We start from the raw sequence: 14,025 nt of genomic DNA on the forward strand, positions 1-14,025 counted from the left end.
TGGAGTTTCTAGTTACTCCCTTTTCTTTAAATGCTTGAGCTCTTTGTTTCTGCATGTTCTTAAGTGTCATCCTTTATTGCCACAGGCACAATGGCTATATTTAACTAATAATGACAGTGGTTGTCATTAGATTTTAAACTCAATAACATTAGCTTGACATATTATTTGAAGTATGTCTTCAATTTAAATTTGATTAAAATTACAAACATCCTATCTTTTGTGTCAATCAAAGTGTTGTCACCCTTTCCCTGAACTTTTCTATGAACTCTTTTTAAATAACTTATGGCAGTCATGCTACTCCTTAGGTTTAAAAGTTAAGACTAGCCCTAGGACATGAAAAGATTTGTATACACCACTTCTCCAACAAAGCATCTAAAAGGGTCATTTTAAATAAACCAAATTCTGAGACCAATTAAGGATTTCACCCAACAAAACTATAGAGGTGTGAATTAAAGCTAAGAGATGCTCCTATGGCAGGCAGCACCCCTGGTACCTGAAAACTCTAGTGAGGATATCAAGGTTGATTGCAGAAAATTAAAAGTATTTTTGAATACACAGTAAGTTCTGGAAAAAATAATTATAATACTTCAAAAATCAATAAGATTGTCAAGTAAGAGGTTCAGATATAGATTTGAGGTTGCTGGGAAGTCACTTGTAAAAATTGTTTCTTTTGCTTTCTTGGGCAAAGATCTTATTGGGCATTCAAAGCCCTTTATAATCTAACCTTTTCCCTCTTTCCAGTCTTTTTACATCTTGCTCCCTGATCTAGACTTTATGATCCAACGGCTTCCTGGCTGCTCCACAAACAAGAAACTTCAGCTTCTCCGTTTAATTTCAATGTCTTCCCTCTACTGATTATTTCCTATTTATCTTGTATATTGTTTGCTTTGTATATATGCATTTGCATGTTGTTTTCCCTCATTAGATTGTAAATTCCCTGCGACAGAGACTAATTTTTGCCTCTCTTTTTTTTGTAATCCCCCTCACCAAACACTGTGCCTAGCATAAAGTAGGCATTTAATAAATATCAATGGATTCATTGGTTGATTTTCCTTAACTGTATACATGACAGATTTTTGAGCTGGAAGTTCCAATGACCATCTTAAAAATGAACGAATTTAGCACTTTATGTATTGCTGAAGATGAAGCTGTCTCATTATTCATTCTCCATCTCCATTGCTGACTCCTTTACATCACTTTGCTCCTCAAAGGCTTTCTCTTATGCTAACTTTATGTTGTCCTGATGAATGCATCCACTTCTATGATTTCAGTGATCACCTCTAGGGTGTCTGTTTTCAGACACCATAGCTCTTTTCAACAATGGTGTCTCACCAACACTTTGGCTTCATATTCATTCTTAAATGCCAATCAGATATCTTTACTTAAATGTTCCAATGTCACCTTACTCTCAACAAATCAACATCCTCAAATACAATTTTATAATATTTCCAAAGACATATCTGTGGAACCATTGTCATTTCTTGCTGTTAAACAGCTCAAATTTACTTTTTCTGCCTCTTTGTGCCACTATCTCACCTGTAAATCCTTATCATTTCATGCCAAGATTACGATAACATCTTACCTTCAATCTCTCTAATCCATCATAGTAATGATGTTACCAGACTATTGCACTGTTCTTCTGCTCGCAAATCTACACAAGATCTCTACCACTTACATCAGACTTTCACCTTCTGTGCTTGCCTGGATTTTGAACCATCCCATATCTATTCCTAATAGACCTAGCCAAATAATTCCTTTTACTTCTGTACATGACTCCCAAATTAGACTCACTTTAGTTAGTCAAGTTTCTTTACTATCTTGCCCCTGCCACAGGCACCATGCTCATCCATGATTCTGAGAACCAGAGTCTTTATTTTCTCCTAGTTAGGTAAGTTCTGTTCATAGAAGCATAGGACTTAAAGTTAGAAGGGCTTTAGCTATCACCTAGTTCAACCCATATCTAGAAATTTTCTCCACTATAAAATACCTAAAAAGCAGTCATTCCAAAGATCTGGAAGGAAAAAGAACCACCACTTCTTAAGGCAACCCGTTAAACTTATTTTTGTTTGTTGTTGTGTGGTCATGTCCCATCCTTCATAATTCCATTAGGAGTTTTGTTGGCAAAGATACTGGAATGGCTTGTCATTTCCTTCTCCAGCTCATTTTACAGATGAGAAAACTAAGGAAAACAAGATTAATGACTTGCCCAGGGTCACACAGTTAGTAAGTGTCTGAGGTCAGATATGAACTTGGGAAAATGAGTCTTCCTGACTCCAGGCTTGGCCCTCTATCCACTGCCTGGAGACACTTCAAATTGTTAAGAAGATTTTCCCCCTCCTAACAAGACTGAATATTTGCCTCTTTGCACTTTCCAATGACTACTCCTTATTCTGCCCTCTGGGGCCAAACAGAACAAGACTAATTACTCTTCAACATGACAACTTTTCAAATACCTGAAGACAATTCACATACATTTCCCTCCCTCCCACCTCCAATCACCTCTAGGTCTGCTCTTCTCCAGGCTAAACATCTTCAATTCCTTCAACTCACCCTCATAAGGCACAGATTTAAGGCCCTTCACAATTCTGGTAGCCCTTCTATGAACTCTCTCTGCAGCTTAAATTCTGCATCCTCAAACTGAAAACAATACTCCAGGTGTTATTTGACCAAGGTACACTGAATCATCTCCTGATTCTTGGAAGAGACGTCTCTTAATGGAGGCCAAGAATGCATTAGTGTTTTTTTTTTTTTTTTTCCCCATCCACATGATTCTGCTGATAAGTGTTGAGTTTTCGGCCCACTAAAACCCCTTTGGTTTGAATTTTTTCTAGGTGCTTTTTTTTCCAGACAAATTCTGTCTAACCATGTACCTATGATGTTGGGTTTTTTGAACCTAAGTTTAGTTTTGTACTTCTTATAACTGAATTTCATATTATTGATATTCAGGTCAGCATGCTATTCTTTCAAGATCTTTTTGAATCCTAATTTATTCTACAAGGTCTAGCTCAAATCCAATCATCTCTATGAAGCCTTTCTCTACTCTAGCCTATATACTTTTCAGCATCTTAAGGACTCAAGGATGTAAGGGATTTCAGAGACCATGTAGTCCAAATGATAACTGAACAAAAAAAAATCCCTCAACAACACACCGGACCTTTATCTTCTCTGAACTCCTGTGGCTTTTACTTGGTCTCTAATTATTTCACTTTCAGATTGGGATACCCAGCTAAACTTCAAGCTCAGTTTTTTTTTTTTTTAAGGGAACTATATATTATTATGCTATATTCAAATTCCTCAAAATACCTAGCATATTTCTTTGCTCAATTATTGCAGTCACAATTGTTGTTGTTTGTCCATCGTTCTTGAAAAGGTTCATGACATTAGGGAAGTGATGCCATGACAGGCGAGTGAATTGGATTTCAGTGAGGAAAAGCTGTGCAGAATCACTAGCTGCATTTTCTCCTCTGGAGCCATCTGGATTCAGTAGCAAGATAAAGATCAGGACGACTGGAAATCAATAGTTACTAATGTAATGAAGTTCCTCCTGCAGGTCTGTCACTAAAATTTGACCATTAATTAACTTTTTAAAGTCATAGGAATATTGATTTGGATCTATAAATATAGATTTAATGACATTAGAGGTCATTTTTGGAAACAAAGGACTAATGAAGTAAAATGATTTTCCCTAAGTGTACACAGCAAATAATAGGATAAGGATTTGAATTCAGGTCCATTGACTCTAAAACCAATGCTTACTCTGCTGCACCACACTATTTCTTGATGACTTTTTGATCTTTCAGAAATCTCTAATAAAACAGATAAAATCCTTGAACAGGTAATCTCTTAAGCTTCTCAGTAAAAATTTGTTAATCGATTCTTCCTCATTAAGACAGGTATGAAAAAGGATCTTCTGGAATGGTATAGTAAGGACAATGTTCTTTTACCACCTAATGCATTATTAGTATTCCAAAGCAAACACAATGGTATATTGGCAATGTTTTGTTGGGTTACAAATGTAGTAACAAAGACAAAACTGCCAGGTCATGGATATTTATATCTATCTTCTGTCCTTGTAGAATTTAAATAAAAGAGTAGATATATTCAAATTCTACCAAGGTATTTATTATTAACTCTCTATAAAACAGAAATTCTTACTTTTGGAATCATTCAGCTTAGTGAAAGATGAACTGGCCAGACAGACAGGCAGATCCACACATCCTATACGGACATCTGCATCCATCTGTATGTAATCAAGCAAACAATATGGGCACATGAAAGTCAGTGGTGTGTGAAGCTAGCCCCTCACACTTTCAGCTGTCGAAATCAAGTAATGATTGTCCCATATATTTGAGTATCTAAACCTAGGATTAGGTGGCACAAAGAAGAGAGCACTGGGCTTTGAAGTCAGGAAAACATCTTCCTGAGTTTAACTCTGGCCTCAGACACTCACTAGTTGTATGACCCTGGGCAAGTCACGTCACCCTGTTTACCTCAATTTCCTCATTTGTAAAATGATCTGGAGAAGGAAATGGCAAACCACTCCAGTATCTTTGCTAAGACAACCCCAAATGGAATTATGGAGAGTTGAATACTTGGTTGAAAAATGACTCAACAACAACAAAAAGCCTCAGATCAGCTTTGGAAGGTCTGAGGACTTTGGGTATAGACAATCCTGTGGAACTTTAAAAAAAATTAACAATGAATGCAGAGTGTTAGTGGTAGCCCACAATTTTGAATTTATGCTTTAATCAAAACCATTTGGAAATCAACAAACCGGGCTAATATAATAAAATGAATAAATCTAGGTTCATTAAACTAATGCATTTTTTGAAAAACAAAGAATGACAGAACATTTCCTTTTGGTTGCAGATATCAGCAAATGTGTTAGGCTGCTATTTAGAATGTGTCTTGGAATTGAAACATTTCCAAATCATCAATAATTAAAATGATGAGAATCCATCATTTCACTGACACTTACTTCGGCAAAAAAAGATGCCCTATTTTAAACGTGCTCACACATATTCTTGTCAATCTCAAGCTGTCACAGCAAATTATTTCATTTTGTAGATCACATGGCATTTAGCAGAAAATCTCTAGGTTTAAATTTAGATCTCAGGTACATTATCAAGAAATCTTTTCATAGATCCCCCCCCTCCATAGCTGCATCTTCACAATGCATTATATAAAAGATGTAAAATCTTATTCATAGTATTCCATTTCACTTCTGTTTAACAAAACTCATGACTGATATGAATCACTATAAATTATAACCTTGAATGCAAAATAGCAAAATGGGCTATAAGAAACAGTACAAATGCAAAACTCGGTATTTTAATCACAATCACTGCTCCATACAGTGGAAATTCAGGTTAAGATTGTGAGTATGATGTTAGACCCAATCAATTTCTTCCTTGACCTTTTCCTAAAATTTTAATTTCTTTGAATACAGGAGCCAATTCTGATATTTTAAAGTCTATATTTCTTCCAGTCCTACCCACAACACTAACAACCAAAGCATGGTGGAAAGCTGGCAGGATTTGAGAGTCAGATCATCTCATCCAACTTCTCATTTCAAAGGCAAAGAAATAAAGTCCAAACTTGTGAAATGATCTGCCCAATGTAACCATTGATAAGATACGGTATAGCTAAGATTTAAATCTAAGTCTTTTAATTCCAAATCAACTATTTTTTGCTCACTATCTTTCAAATCCTGTCTCAAATATCACTGGTTGTATGACTCTGGGTAAGTGACTTTATTTTTCTTAGTTTTGTTTTCCTCTCCTCCAAAATGGGGACAAGAATACTTGTACTAACTATCTCTCAGACTTGTCAATTGCCAATATTTATATAGCATTTACTATGCTAAACACTTGACTGTGATTATTTCAACTGAGCTTCATAACAATAGGCAGGTGCTATTATCATCTCCATTTTGCAGCTGAAAAAGCTGAGGCAAACAGCAGCTAAGTGACTTGTCCAGAGTCACACAGGTAGTAAATATCTGGGGCCATATTTGAATTCAAGTCCCACTGATTCCAGGGCCCTATCTACTACAAACACCTAGCTGTTATGAGGAAATCAGTCATCAACTCTTTTTTGAATACCTGCCAAGTCAGCACTTTGTAAACTTTATTAAATTGTACAAATAGAAGCTAGTTTATTAATGAATAGATTTCTATTGATCCTCAAGCATTTGGTGTGAGGAAATTTACTGAGTAAATATGTTCCTTGAGGAAACAAACAAAAAAAAATGGAATATATAAATAAAGACGAATTGTGGGATTACAAACTTGAAAATTTTCTAGATGCTTTAATTACTGATAATTCCTAAATGTCCCTCTACAAATTCAGTACACATTTAAAAAATCACTACTGCAAGAATATTAAAAGAAAAAATGTATATCAAAAAACAAGAAAAGATGCCTGTTTTCAGAAAATGAACTAATTCAATTAAACAAATATCCTATGAAGATGTGATATTATAAAAATTTTAAACAGTCCCTGCCTTCAAGAAGCTTGCAGTCCAGTAGAAAAAAGCTGGGGGGAAGACTTCAGTGAGAAGAGTTGACATCAGAGTTGAGCTCTGGAGGACATGACTGAAGACATAATGGCAAAACTGGATTACAATGAAGAAGCTGAGAAATTCTACATTGATGGAATATAGAAATAATTAAAGAGGAATGAGATAAGACTGTATAGAAATGACTGCTTCTAAAATATTTATTTAATCTATCCTAAGAATGTGACAGTGGCCCTATAAATTGAATTTCTATCCAAATCTTTTATGACAGTTTTGACTTTGATATTGGTTCTTAATAAGAACTTTAGTTAGGGGGATTTCTTTTCAGATACATAATAAATCGATTACATAGCCAGACCCCCTGGCCATCTGTGAAGATCCTGGGGGGTGGGGAAGGAAAAGGCGTAAAGGAGAGTAATATAAGAATTAATATCACTTCAAACATATTATGTTTTTTCCATTAAGATTTTAAGTATGATTCATTAAAATTCTCCACTAATCAACTTTTACCTTTCTCATCCCAAGAATGGGAAAAAAATTTTTTTCCACAAAAATCCAACGGTTAGAATAAATACTACCATTTATTTTGCCTTCCCATGCAACAAGAAATGGTGAGCTTTCTTCTGAAAGCCCACACAATTATATAATTTCTCATTCTTTGTGTTCACATGTTCATTTCTTATCTCAACAAGACTCTTACATTTTTGAGGTATCCCCACACATTGCTGAGTATAACTGGCATAAGTGTTTAATTCTAGACACTTAATAAAGGCTCAACAAATACTGAAAGAAGTTAGATACTAAAGTCTCAAGAGGGCTAAATGTTAAAAATCAGTCATCACTATCTTGAATAATGGTTTTTGGGATGGTTGTGCATTAAAGAATCATACACAGGAAGAAAGGTATATCTAGGACTCTGTCTTTGCCAGATGTTTCAAGACAAACTTCAGGATGTTCATTTTTTCAACTTCCAAAAAAGATTTCTTGCTCAGAAGTTCCCCAAAACTTCAAATGAATCTGCATATGCACATTGACTTGTCCACAACCCATGCTTAGAAAGGCAGTTGGATTTTGATGAGTAAGATGATACATATTTAGACAAGTTCTCAGTTTTCTGAGCTACAATAAATGTCCACATTTTGATTTTCTCAGGAGTTTAACTCACCATGAGTGATTTTTTTCAAAAAAAACTGACATTTATCCTAGTAAAAGTCTTCCTTAACGGACATGTGATGTGCTATTCTGTGTCCAAGCTCACCTACTATTTCTTTTCTCCAAAGACGAGGCACATCTGCCACCTGCTCTAGTCTGTGTCCCAGCAACAACTGTCGAGCAGCATAAAGATTGATTATCAGTCAAAAACCATTGCACAACACCAGATTTTGGTAGGTTAAGCTTGCTGATCCAGCAAGAGATGGTGTGAAATTTTCAGGAATGTGTGCCAACATTTTGGTGCTAAAAGAACAGCAGTGCATTTCACAGTGAAACACAGCCAACGACATGCAGACAAAGCAGAGAAGTTGTTGGGGTTTTTTTTTTGTTGTTGTTGTTGCTGTTGTTCTGGACTTGATTTTAAAAGGCAAAAAGAATTAAAGAGAAATTATTTCATAAAATTGAAAATCATCCCCATTGCCCAGTCATGTGCACAATAATGCTACTTGAAGCAAAAATATCCAGGAGATTTTCTTTAAAACTCTAGCTGTGAACAATTTTTAAATATATCTATTCCAACACACCATCCATATATAAAAGGTAAGAATGCCTTATTAATCAAAGTAATTTAAGAACTTAATGAAGCAGTACATGAATATTTAAATCAAATTAAGGTCATGATGAAATAAGGCCCAAGTGTTTAACACTTGCAGATAGCTCAGAGAATGAGTAAACAAAGATGGCCATATTTTAAACTTCAAAGAATATATGCTCAACTACAATTCTATATTGTCCCACCAGCGATTCTTGTTAAAATGTCATAGCAACAAGTTTCTCCAACGAAGTCAAACTGTCTTGAATTTTTTGTCAGAGAAAATAATTTGTTTTATACTCAAGGATGAAATCATACCATTTCCTGTATTTTTTTTCTGATTATTTTTTCTGAACTTATATAATTTACTATCCAGAGTATGTGTGCTCATTAGCATTATAAAAGTGGGGGAAATTATCCCTCTGCTTTTGAAAAGTTTTAAGATGAGCAAAGCAGCTCTTAATTCTGATAAGAAATTCCTGTGACTTTTAAACCAGGTTACATAAAATGCTTTGATAACAGACTGGGTATTCAAAATACTCTGAGAGCTTAAATATGCACAGTTATAATAATAATAATTATTATTATTATTAAGATGAGTTGGATTCTTTCTCACTGAACAGTTAGAAATTTGCACTTTTAATTTCAAAGGCCAAATATCAGAAATAAGTGCTAATTTTTTTTTTATTCAGTCTGCTAGATTCACTGAAAAGATAAGGTCAAAAGTAAAGTCAAGTTCAATATTTACGTCATGGAACATTCCATTAGGAAAACAATGTGTATATATCAATTGTAGGAGTGTCTCAAGCTACATCTCATAATTATGTTAATATGCTTTGAACAAAGGTTGACTGCATAAATGAATAAATGAAACTTGAAACTTTGAACTATTGTTCCTCCCCCCCCCCCCAAAGAATACATCTAATGAATTGTGTCTGTTGGGTGTCACCGAAACTAAACAGTAAATTCAATAATCTCTGATTTAATTTATTATATTTTCACCATTTAACCTCCTGCAGGCTCCCTAATGTCTATTCAGATCTATATTAAATTAAGCACCAATGCTAATGAAGGGCAATAAACGTGGCTGTCAGTAGATTTTTCTTTCATTAAGCACATTATCCTCTTACTGAGCTGTAAATGAGTAAACATTAGTTTTGTTAAACCATGCAAAAAAGACAGGATGAAAATCATTTTTAATTGCACCCCTTAAGCAATTTGCTGGGTTTCTGGGTTGTTTTTACCTTTAATTTTTTTTTTTTGACTGGATCTAAAAAAGGTTCTCCAGTTGAAACAGAAACGTCGACATCGTGGGGTCTGTCTGCAGGATCTAGTGCTTCCGCACAGTCTGCCAAGAATGCTCATCAGCAGCCATGTTCCGTTTCAGCTTTGGAGTACCCTTCTCCAGAAGCAAAAAGGATAACCAGAGGTAAGGAAACATGTTTAGAATATTGGAAATTGACCCATAACTAACGGACAAAAATCTAAAGGCTCAAAAAAGAAGCCAACTTTTTAGGTTAAGAAGGTGACCCATAAATGAGACAATGACCTTTGTCCAAAATGCCCAGCTAATTTTCTATACTGGTTATTTGTAAGCGGGGCAGTAATGGCTGGATTTCGGCATCAAAATAATTTTTAAATGATCATCTAATTTTATCACTAAAATATTTTGTATGTTTCAGAACCTAATAGTTATCATATTAATATATCATATATATTCTAAATTAAATAATTACTAAAGATGCTGAGAAAAAGCATATAAACTATAACTAAACTATAAATAAATATGCATATAGTCACATATACATATGTTCATTGAAATAATTTTATTATGGTAGATTTATTTTTTTTCATTTCTTGGATATCATAAGCTGTGTAGCAAGTATAAAAACACAAGAAATTTAGGAAGATTAAATGGCAGGGTAATAGTAGGTACCACAACTTTGGCAAAGGCTACTCCAAGATCCATTTTTGTAAACTGCTACCCTAATCACTCATGGGGACATTTAATTCTTTGGGGGCATTTTAGATATGTCTTGGGCCAACTATAATTTTGTAGACAAAAAGTCTATATCTTTAAAGAAAAAGCATATAAATGTTCATGTTAATGAAAAGAAATTTTAAAATTTCATGTTTACTATCTTCATTTTCATAGAAACAAGAATAAAAGACTACTGACAATACAGTTAACTGATATTTGCTATTTTTTATTAATAAGCCTCTCAGAAAAAATGTCAAAATTTGTATAGCTATTGTTTTAAAATATGTAATTTGCATATAATATGCAATATGCTAGATAATATATGTATACACAATATCTTACACCTATCTATATATCCTTATATACACGGTCATAAGTATTTTAAACTTTTTCATTTTTACGATATGATTATTTAATGGTAGTTTAAACATTTAATAACAAACAAAACCAAAATCTGACCATAAATCAAATGAATAATGAAATTGTTTATGCTATAGCTATCTATACTAATTTTCATGTTAAACTATTTGGGGATGAGTAAAAATTACATCGGGATAATACTTTAAAAGTGCTACTTTCTGAGCAAAAAAAAAAAAAAACCCAGACCAAGATCTCAAACTTTTAACAGCTAATTAAGATAAATCCATTTCTCCTGGAAACATAATTATAATAAAAAGTAAAATTGTTGACCAAATCAATCCTTTATCATGTTCCTATTTTGGAACCAAATCTGAATAAATTAAAATCATAAAGCACTTAAATATTCAAAGATCTTTAAAATAATAAAGCAATTATTATTAAGATCAGTCAATTTCTTTATTTCCCTTTTGCCAACATGTTGCTTGTTACAAAAAGTTCTTTTCATGAATTTTAATGATAGTCTGTGATCATCTTCTATGGAAAATCATATACTATAAAGATGATTTTGCATTGAATTTACTTCAATTAAAATTATGTCAACATATTGAATATTTTAAAAACTTTATATGTAAATTTTCAGTTCTGTTAGTTTTAAAAGCCAAGTTCACAAGATCACTTTTTATGATATAATTGTCTTCATGCCTTAAATGCTCTTTTAAAACTTTTAAAACCTCTCCATTGACATCTATTTCATACACTTTTAAAAATGTCATTACTAACCTATTATTTGGATATTTTACAGCCTACAAAATGGAGATAAGCTATATCTTTATACTCTCTAAGTAGTCAATTGAATGATTACAAATTCTCAAAGAGAATAGAACTTCAACCACTGTAGTTAAAAGCAAGAAAAGAAGGACAGCTTTGATTACCTCAGCTGACCCCATGGAATACTGACAAGTCTGCTTCTCTTGGATGATGATATAAGACAGGAGTTGTTTGTACTATTTGATTTGTGGCTGTACGAGTCTGATATTTCATCATGGCTATGATCTGATTTCGTTTGATGTTTGGAACAATCTTGAAGCCCTGACCCTCTTGATACCATTGCCGATGGCAGACAGATGTTGGGGCCAAACTGAGGCTGGCTGCCTAGAGTTTTGCTTTTCTTTTATTATTGCTCATGGCTGAGAAGCTATATTGTCTGAAATAATAAATATGTGGAAAATTAAATGAAATTATTTCTTCTTATTGAAACTGTTGTCGTTAACTCTGGAGTAGGTATTTATTTCAAAGTTATACAATTTTTAAAGCAACTCAAATTAATGAAGACATTTTTCTGCAGTTGGAATATGGGAAGTAAAGAATTCTCTAGCTTTATTAATAATCAATAATTTACGATTATCTACTATGTAGCTACAACTATTGCAGAGTGGGAGTGAAAAAATAACATTCTGGTTTAAAGTAATTTAAAATTTAGGAAGATAATATTAACACTTATGAAAGATTAAGAGGAAAAATAAAACCTAAGCTGGTCATACAGGAGAGGATTTAATTCAAATAAATTCACTTCAACCTCTGCAGATCTTGGGACAGAAGCAAAAGGGAGTAGGGAGAATAATGTTCCAGAAAGATCAGAAAGGAACGTAGAAGTAACTGCCTGGACACTAGGGAATCTATGCAAGAAGCAGGTGGTTTGAGGGCATGGGGCCTCCTAATCAAAAAACTACTAAACCATAACTGATGATACATTTTTCCTAAAGAATCAGAGAATCATATCCACGTGGGGAAACTACCCCAAGATTAAAGAGCAAGTGTTGTCCCAAAAGGAGAACAGAATAGAGTCTAAAACTTTGATCTAGAAAGTTTCATTTTAATTACTGGAAAATTTTGTAATTAAAGAACAGATTATTAAAATGGTTAGCAGATACTAGAAAAGGAAGCAGTGATTATAAGAAGCTAACATTTCAACAAGAATGATTCATGCCAGGCTAACCTTATTTCCTTATCCTATCAAAGGATTACTAAAAGTAGTATTTCAGAGGAATGCTATAGCTACAGTCTAGCTAGATTGTAGTGAACCACAAGATAAAATATCTCATCCTAATCTTGTTAAGAAGCTGGTGATGTGGGCTATCCTGTAATATAATAAAAAAAATTAGCTAAATATCTAAACTTAAAAAGTATTCATTAATGACTCATTATCAATGTGAAAATTAGTTCTTCAATGATGCAGAGATCAGTGCTTAGTTTTAAGCTATTTAACATTTTTCTCAATGATTTAGATAAATACATTGATGAACATACAATGGCAGTTAAGTGGTGCAGTGTATAGACTTCTGGAACTGGAGTCAGGACGATCTGAGTTCAAGTGTCACCTAAAATACTTACTAGTTATGTGACCCTGAACAAGTCACTTTCCTCAACTGTAAAAGAAAAATCATAATAGAACCTCCTTTCAAGGACTTTTGTGAAGAATAAATTAAATATTTGTAAAGTGCTTAGCACATAGCAAACTCTATATAAATGCTAGCTAGAAGAAGAAACAAAGTTGCAAGCAATAGATAACATATTGTACAACAGAGTTGAGTCCAAAAAGATTTTGGAAGCAAGTGGGATGAATAGAATCTAAGAATATAAAATTCAATAGAAATTATTATTACCATTCTACAATTGAAAAAACCGAGGCAGAGTGGTTAAGTGACTTGTCCAGAGTCACACAGTCAGTAATTGAGATTGGATTTGAATTCAAGGTTTCTGCTTTAATACTCTTTACTCTGTTTACTATGCTGTCTGAATTATTCCTACATCGTTACATAAATAGAATTGAGTTCATTGAAATGAGAATCAGTGTATTTTTCTTTGTTTTGTAAGTTATCATGAAAGTACAAATATGTATGTACAAATTGTATGAATACATGTATACTTATACATATACACAAGCATATATATGTGTACACATATAATCACATTTGAGGTACATGCATACATGCGTATACACGTGTGTATTTCATAAGGAGGTTGAGTAAATGAAAGATTACGTATTTTGCACAGTGTTCACATGTCTGTATGCTTTATGCATGGATGTTGTATATGTATATATATGGTTGCATATCTGTATATAACATATAATAAATATGTGGGTATGTATATGTAATCCAGAGTCACCCTTCCAAAAAGATACTCATGCTCACAGGTTGTGAGTATGAATACTAGTGATTACTACTGTCCTTTGGAATCTGGGGATAACTCTGAGGGGCTGTGTTACTTGTAGTCTAAATCTACAAGCCCCCACTGATGTATATCCCATTGATAATCAGGCAGACTTAGCTGGAAAAAGGCATTTAATAAGGTAATATAAGAAGCACACTTGTTATAAAATATTCACCCTAACAAAAGAGATGAAATCCTCCTGTGTAC

General features: G+C 33.6%; 1 pseudogene; it reads right to left on the bottom strand.

The window, feature by feature from the left end:
* LOC127541530 (doublecortin domain-containing protein 1-like) overlaps positions 1-13,793 on the bottom strand; it is a 32,553-nt pseudogene extending 18,760 nt beyond the window's left edge.
* Positions 13,794-14,025: the final 232 nt, after the last annotated feature.

Source organism: Antechinus flavipes, chromosome 6 (genome assembly GCF_016432865.1).
Source record: "Antechinus flavipes isolate AdamAnt ecotype Samford, QLD, Australia chromosome 6, AdamAnt_v2, whole genome shotgun sequence".
In the NCBI taxonomy this organism is placed as follows: domain Eukaryota; kingdom Metazoa; phylum Chordata; class Mammalia; order Dasyuromorphia; family Dasyuridae; genus Antechinus; species Antechinus flavipes.